General features: G+C 50.9%; 1 protein-coding gene across 1 annotated transcript in view; it reads left to right on the top strand.

The window, feature by feature from the left end:
• The first annotated feature begins 6,103 nt into the window (after window positions 1–6,103).
• GPR19 (G protein-coupled receptor 19) overlaps window positions 6,104–7,821 on the top strand; it is a 32,256-nt gene continuing 30,538 nt past the window's right edge. The window contains exon 1 of the mRNA XM_050966150.1: window positions 6,104–6,405. The gene's annotated coding sequence lies outside the window, so the exon portion shown is untranslated. The remainder of the gene's footprint in view (window positions 6,406–7,821) is intronic.

Below are 7,821 nucleotides of genomic sequence, written 5' to 3'. Positions count from 1 at the left end.
GAGTGTGGGGGACAGAGTCTATTTTAACCACCTTTTGGCCCGTCAGGCCAGGGTGGTGACCCTGTTAGCCCTGCACCTAAAGTCCGAGGTGCTGGGGATTACTGAGGTCGTGCCAAGTCACCTGCTGCACCTCCAGGCTCGGGTGGAAGGGCTGAGACTTCATCTTGTCAACATCTATGCCTCCGCCTTCCTCGGTTCTTTAGATCCTCGCGAGTGCCTGGTCCTAGGTGGAGATTTCAACTGCACCCTGGAGGAGCGGGACCACACAGGGACTGAACTGAGCCCGGTTGCCACAGACGTTCTCAAGGAGATCGTAGTTCATCACTCCCTGGTGGACATCTGGCGCGACCACCACTCGGATGATGACTCTACGTTCACTTTTATCTGAGTGGAGGAACAATGGTCAAGCCACTCCCAGTTGGATCACATTTATTTTTCTTGCTGTCATCTTTCACAGGCCCACTCCTCCAGCGTTCAGCCGGCCCTGTTCTCGGACCACCACTTGGCCATGACAGCCTCTCTTTCTTCAGACAGGCTGGGGCTGGCCTATTGGCATTTCAACAACAGTCTGCTGGAGGATGAGGGCTTTGTGGCATCCTTCCAGGAATTCTGGCTGGCTTGGCAGGAACAGAGGCTTGCCTTTCCCTCAGCACAGCGGTGGTGGGACATGGGGAAGGTGCATGCCCAGCTCTTCTGCTGTAGCCACACCCAGGGCGCCAGCCAGCAGAGGGATGTGATGATAGAGCAGTTGGAGCGGGAGGTCTTAGAGCTGGAGAGGCATCTGGCTGCCAGCCCCAAGGATCCACCCCTCTGTGGAGTGTACCAGGAGAAGCGGGAGGAGCTCCAGGCCCTTGATGATCTTTGTGCCTGGGGCACGTTTATTCAATCAACCATCCATCTCCTGCAGGAGATGGATTGTGGCTCCCGCTTCTTCTACACCCTGGAAAAGAAGAGGAGTGCAAAAAAGCACATCCTCTGCCTTTTGGCGGAGGACGGTGCCCTGCCTCACGGATCCAGTAGAGATGCACGAGAGGGCCAGGGCCTTCTACTCTAGCCTTTTCTCCCCAGATCCAACCGATGTCGATATCTCCAGAGTGCTTTGGGATGGACTCCCAACGGTCAGCATGGGCGACCGAGACTGGCTGGAGCTGCCTCTCACTCTGGCTGAGTTCTCGGAAGCCCTCCATCTCATGCCCACCAATAAATCTCTGGGCATGGACGGGCTGACCGTGGAGTTCTGCCACGTTTTTCTGGGACGTCCTTGGCCCAGACCTTGCCATCGTCTGGGCTGAGTCTTTGAAGAGCTGGGTCCTCCCTCTGTCATGCAGGCGAGCAGTGCTCACCTTGCTGCTGAAGAAGGGGGACCACCACGATCTCTGGAATTGGCATCCAGTCTCGCTCCTCAGCATGGACTATAATGTCGTGGCAAAGGCTATCTCACTGTAGCTGCCATCCGTGCTGGTGGACATGGCCCATCCAGACCAGATCTACACCGTCCCAGGCCATACCATCTTAAATAATCTTTATCTGGTCCGGGATCTCTTGGAGCTTGGGTGTAGGGATGGTCTGTAGTTTGCCCTCCTGTCCCTGGATCAGGAGAAGGCGTTCTACCAGATGGATGGTATCTCCTGGACACTCTGCGGGCATTTGGCTTTGGGCCCCGGTTTGTGGCGTTTCTCCAGGTGCTGTACACCTCTGCAGAGATTTTGGTCAGGCTCAACTAGACCCTGACTGCACCTGTCAGCTTCGGGCGAGGGGTGCATCAAGGTTGCCCACTGTTGGGTCAGTTGTACACTCTGGTCATTGAGCCCTTCCTTCGTCTCCTTTGCAAGAGGTTGATGAGGTTGGTGCTGCGTGAGCTGGAGGTGAGGCTGGTCCTGGCAGCATACACCAACGACATGCTCCTCATGGTCCAGAGCCTGGACAACCTGGTGCGGGTGGAGGCTTGTCAAGCTGATTATTCAGCGGCCTTCTCCACCCGCATCAACTGGGTCAAGAGCTCTGGCCTGGTGGTCGGGACCGGGTGGCAGGCGAGCTCCCTCCCATCTGCGTTTCAGGCCATCTGATGGAGCACAGGTCCGCTGCTCTATAATGGCGTTTACTTCTCTGCCATGCATCTGTTTCCACCGGAGAACTGGCACGGTTTAGTGGGCAGGGTGACTGGGCGGTTGCTAGGCTGGACAGGACTGCTTCTCCCTCCAGGGAAGAGTGCTGGTGCTTAACCAACTGGTCCTGTCCATGTTCTGGCACCGACTCAACACCCTGTGCTTGCCCCGGTGTTCCTGGCCAACCTTCAGAGGCCGGTTCTGGAGTTTTTATGGCCGGGACTGTACTGGGTCTCTGCAGGCGTTCTCCATTTCCCCTTGGATGAAGGATGACAGGGCCTGATGTGTATGCGCATCCTCCAGGCCCTGCAGAGACTCCTTTATAGTGCAGGTGGCTCAGCATGGAGCATATTGGCAGACGCCTTCCTCCACCCCCTCCGAGGGCTCCAACATGACCAGAAGCTCTTTTTTCTCCATCTGAGAGGTCTTCCGCAACACCTCTCTGAGCTGCCAGTCTTCTACCAGGACCTCTTCCAGACCTGGAGGCTGGTTTCAGTGACCAGGTTCTTTGAGGCCACCAAGGGGGTAGATCTCCTCGCAGAGCCCCTGCTACACAATCTCCATCTTCATGTGCAGGTGGCAGAGTTCCCCTTGGTGTACCGGAGATTGGTCCTGGCAGAAGTCACCAAGATCGGAGACCTCCTGGACTACAACCTGGGAGGTTGGGTGGATCCCCAGGCACTTGGTCAGTGCATGGGGCTCTCCACCCTTACGACCCCCGGCGCATACTCCAGGAAGTGGAAGCAGTCCTGCGTCCTGCAGCTTAGCTTTTCCTTGAGCGGGTCCTGTGAGAGAGTGTGCCTCGCCTGCCTCTTACTCCAGGCCCTCTGGATCTTTCCATCGGCCCCCTGCCCCGTGAGCCTTCCCAGCCTCCCCCTCCTTGCACCTCGAGCGGGCTGCGTGCTATGCAGCCGATTCGCTTCCAAACCGCTCCAAGGGACCATCTCTAACCGCTCGTGCTGCACATGCTTCATTACCCCACCCTCGTGTCCCATCCTGATACCAAGTGGCAGGACCTTTTACCAGCAGTGGAGGGTGGGGAACCCTAGTGGGCCAGTTTATATTCCATCTTAGTTCCGCGGCCTGCCAGGGATATCAGCAGGTGGCTCCTCCACAGAGCCGTGAGCACGGGCATGTACTTGGTGCAGTTTACCTCTGTCCCTGAAGCCTGTCCCTTTTGTGGCCTGAGGGAGACCCTGGCGCAAATGTACCTTCAGTGTGCCAGGCTGCAGCCCCTTTTCCAGCTCCTCCAGAACCTCTTATTGAGGTTCTGGCTGCACTTCTCCCTGCACTTGTTTATTTATGCACACCCAATTTGAGGCCCCACTAAGTCACAGGACTACCTCATCAACCTCCTCCTAGCCATGGCCAAGGTGGCCATTCATAACACCAGGGAGGGGAGGTTGGCGGGATATGGAGGGGCCTGCGACTGTGGGGCTGTTTTTCGTTCTTTTATCCATTCATGTATCTGGGCAGAGTGCCTCTGGGCAGTGTCTGCCAGCTCTCTCAATGCTTTCGAGGAGCAGTGGGTGCTGTCCGGGGCTCTCTGTTCTATGTCCCCTTCTGATTCTTTAGTTTTGGCCCTTTGACCCCCACACCTGTTCCTATTATTGCCTCAGTTGGGTTCTGGGTTTAGTAGCTCCTCCCTAGGCTGGGGGACGGGCTTTTTAGCACATCCCAGTTCTCAATAAGAACACTCTCCTGTAACCATCTGGCCTGACTCTGTCACAGTTAATAAAGGTAAAAATTGATAAAGCCTAAATTAGATGGACTTGTGACTCAGTTCCCCACCTTACAGTCCCAACCCTAAATAGAAAATACATCAAAATGATATCAAGTAACAAGTCAAAGGAATAAGGAAAATATGAAGGTTTTTGTGTCTTTTTCTTTATATTTACTATGGTAGTCTGCTTAAAGTAGAGAATGAAAAGGACATAACTTGTGGAACCATCAACAAGGCATATTGGGCAGCATGCACACCCCTGCTCTATTTGCCTGTAGGCATTACAAAATTTCAAACATGTGCCCTAATCCACTGTTTTGTGGCTGCTCTACCCACATTGGTTATAAGACATTTATTCTTGGAAATATTCCATTAGCCAATTATCTAAAGAGGATGATGGAAAAAAGAAAACAGCCACAGGCTCCAGCAAATTATATTATTTCTACAAATCACTCACAATTTAAACCACAAATGATTGCATTCATTAATACAGGCAATGCTGAAGATGCAGGTTAGATGGATTGGTCAGGTCCAAGGACTGGAGATGATGACTAGTCAAAACAATTACTCTTTTGGGAGTGAGAAATAGCCCCAAGAGACTGAATCCTGGGACCCTCATTGATGCTGTTAGTCTTTATTCAAAAGAAGTAATTGGAACTATTCATGAGTGAAATTCAGCACTGGGCCAACACACCACTTAAATCCTATTTTTGATATCTTAAGCAGGACAAAGTGGTGTATATGCCCTTATGCTGGGACTACGGGAATTACACAATATAAGAAAGGGCTGTAGGAACCTCTAACTTGGGTGAAGGAAACTTCCAAATGGAATGTACAGCTATTACAAAGCAGAGCAATGGTAAATGACAGCTGAGCCAATTGACAATTATTTAGTGCTGAGGAACTCCAGTCCCAGACCAGGAGCCCAATGTGCTAGGCTCTGTACAAACACCAAGTAAAAAGACTGATGAGTAATAATAAATGAAGGAGTGAGGCTGAATGGGCAGAGCCAGTCACTGACTTGTCACTATTTAAAGGAATTTTATCATAATTAGTCATAGGCTTGTCCCAGTGCACTAGTACAATCAAACCATTAGCCAATGCTTAAAGTAACAAAGATCCCCACACTGCACTTTCCTTTAGGGAGGAAAAGTTCCAGGCCGGTCCCAAACTATGTTTTCATTCCTTGAAGTTACAGGTAGCACACGTCACACTGCCAGCACAACTGCTCATGGGGGCAACTCTTTGTGGCCATCTCCACACGGGGATTTAGGATGAGGGGCACCATTCCCCTTTGTCTTTCTAGGCATTCTAGGGGTCAGCGCAGTTACCCCTACGGAAGAAATGGAATCATACAGTGGGGGAACCAGGCTGTGGGCTGCATCATAATTTCTCCCATCTTTTACAGGGGCTGTAAGTAGCAATAGATAGGGCAATAAAAGGATCAGCTGGGGAAACTGTGCTCCGAGGAACCCAACTGAACCTCACCCTCCTTCCCCTCACTCATTCAGCCTCTGTGTCTTTCCCCTTTCAGTCGCCAGGATCCCATGGTGACCATCACTGAAGCAAACCATCCTCTCCAACAACCCCCCAAGTACCATAGCAACCGGCGCGTCAGCGCTGCTAGTGAGCCCCAGCAGGAACACCGGCAGGTTTCCGTCCTGCGCTGCTCCCGGGCTGACGGGGCTGGGGGCGGGCAGGGCAAGCGTCTTGCACAAGGAAAATCCGGGAGCACAACCCAGGGGGCGGGGGCCGGGTCCCTCAATCCCGGGAGAGCCGGGTTTGTTAGCGGCTTCTGCAGGGAAGCCCCCCAAGGCGACAGCGTTGCATGTGCACCCAGAGGCCCCTTTGCCTGAGGCCCGACAGACACGGAGGCTAGTGACAAGCTAGTCACCCGCCCGACAGTTGAATAGAGGCAGGGAAATAGTCCAGGCACCAAGGCTGAGCCAGGCGCGGCGCTGCTGTCCAAGGTACTGAAAGAGCCGGATCCTGGGGTCGGGGCTAGATTTTATCTCCCTGGAGCTAAGGGCAGGGTCTGGGGAAATGGGCGTCTGTGGCTGCAGGACTGGGGGGAGAGCCGGTTACAGATTTCTCGGACTCGAGCTCCTGGTGATCTTGGAAAGCAGAGGTAGGGAGTAAAAAACCTTTGCCGGGGCAGGGGCATTCCCATTGCTTTGCAGAGCCGGGGCTAAGACAAAGAAAGGCAGCATCTGTTCTGCTGCTGCTGCCTGTTAGCTTAAGGGAAAGGAAGGGAGGGAGGGGAATCGAGGTTGTTTGATCCTGGAGGGGGAAAAACTCACATGATCCATTTCCCACGTGACGTATTCTGGGGCTTGGAGAGAAGTGGGTGCCAGCAGCCAGCCCTGCAAACGTCATCCCTTTCTCCATCAAAGGAAAGAGGCACACACAAATATCGTCCTCTCACCCAGATACATTTATATGTCCGGGCAACAGAGCAGCTATCAACATGCAGTGTGGCTTCCACTATGACTGGGGCTTTCCCAGAGGTGCTTTCCAGTGGGATTCCTAAGAGAAAAGGGAACAGACGCTTGCCTCTGGGATTGTGACTGGGAACAGGTATGTGCGTTGGTGGATAGTGGGTGTTGAACGATGTCATGATTCAAGGGGAGTAGTTCCCTTCCTTCGGGATAGAAATGAGGTTATTCTTTCCCATTGCTTTGTGCCTGAGAGTTTTGCCAGCCCTTCTTTCAAACCTCCCGTGGTTGTTAAGAAGATGATTGATTCTCCGGGGCAGGAGGTAAACCGATTCTCCTGAAAGCAATCTACAGTTCCCTAGAATAAAGAAGAGATTTAAAATAAAAAAAAATCACCAGAAGCTATGAGGGGCTCAGCACTTTTGAAAATCAGGCCACTTATTTGTGTGCCTAAAGATGGCAGTTCTGCCTCTGCTTAAAATTCTGGTTAACGTCTTGCTTCCGGTTAAAATTCTTCAGCCCAACAGCTGCTTTCCTTCTTTTGTTCCTGTTTTAAAACGTGCTTTTGGATTTCCATGTTACTGTTCCGGTAGTCTCCTCTGCCTGAAAGGAACACATTGTTAGCTCTTTGCCTGTGATGGGACACTGGAGCTACTTGGGAACGCCTTGCAGAGCACGGAACCACCTTTGCATATCTGCAGACAGTAGAGTCAGCAAGTTTTGTTGCCTGCAATTCAATAAATCAGAAACATGCTCCCTAAAAAGTAATGGCAGTATTTGGAATTCAGCCAGCTGGGTTTCAGCACTGTGAAAAGGAGTGAGGGTTCCACAGTGCTGTGCAGGGGGAAATTGTGCTGGTGTGTGAGGCAAGGTTGGAACAGTACTATTACTTTCTGGCCAAGATTTTTTTTTTAAATGAGTGCCCAAATTCATGCTCTTAAGGTCTAAATAAGTGTCCTGATTTTCAAAAGAGCTGAGCACTACGCAGCTCCTAGTAAGATGAATGAGACCTAACATTAAAAAAAAATCATTTATTTAGGTGCCTAAACATAGATTTAAGAGCCGAGCTGTTGGCCTCCATTTTAAACATCTTGGCCTTTAAGACCTTGAGCAAGACTTATGTGCCTCAGTTTCTCCACTTGAAAACAAGCACCCTACAGCTCCCATTCACTATTGTAAAGTAGGAATAGCTATTCCACAGAGGTGTGGAAAGGATGTAATAATTATTTGTAAACATTTTTAAGTTCTCTGATGCAAGGCCCCATAGAACTGCAAAAACTATTTTAATTTCTTAACTGTTAGAAAAGTAACTTTTAGTAAGAATTTATCAATCATTTCTAAAGTACATACAAGTTTGTAATTTTAAAAAAGCCATGGAATAACAATAGGAAAATCACCAGTCAACATTTTGGTAACAATGATGCAAAAATGTATGTTAAAGTTAATGGGCAAAATTTGCTGCCAGTGTAAATGGTCAGAGCTCTATTGACCTCAATGGAATTTCATCCATTTACACCCTATAAGAAAATGTCAGTATTTCACTCTTTCCAGCGTGCAG

Source organism: Gopherus flavomarginatus, chromosome 1 (genome assembly GCF_025201925.1).
Source record: "Gopherus flavomarginatus isolate rGopFla2 chromosome 1, rGopFla2.mat.asm, whole genome shotgun sequence".
NCBI lineage: Eukaryota > Metazoa > Chordata > Testudines > Testudinidae > Gopherus > Gopherus flavomarginatus.
Note: the sequence above shows the minus strand (reverse complement) of the source record. Positions and strands in the feature narration are given on the sequence as shown.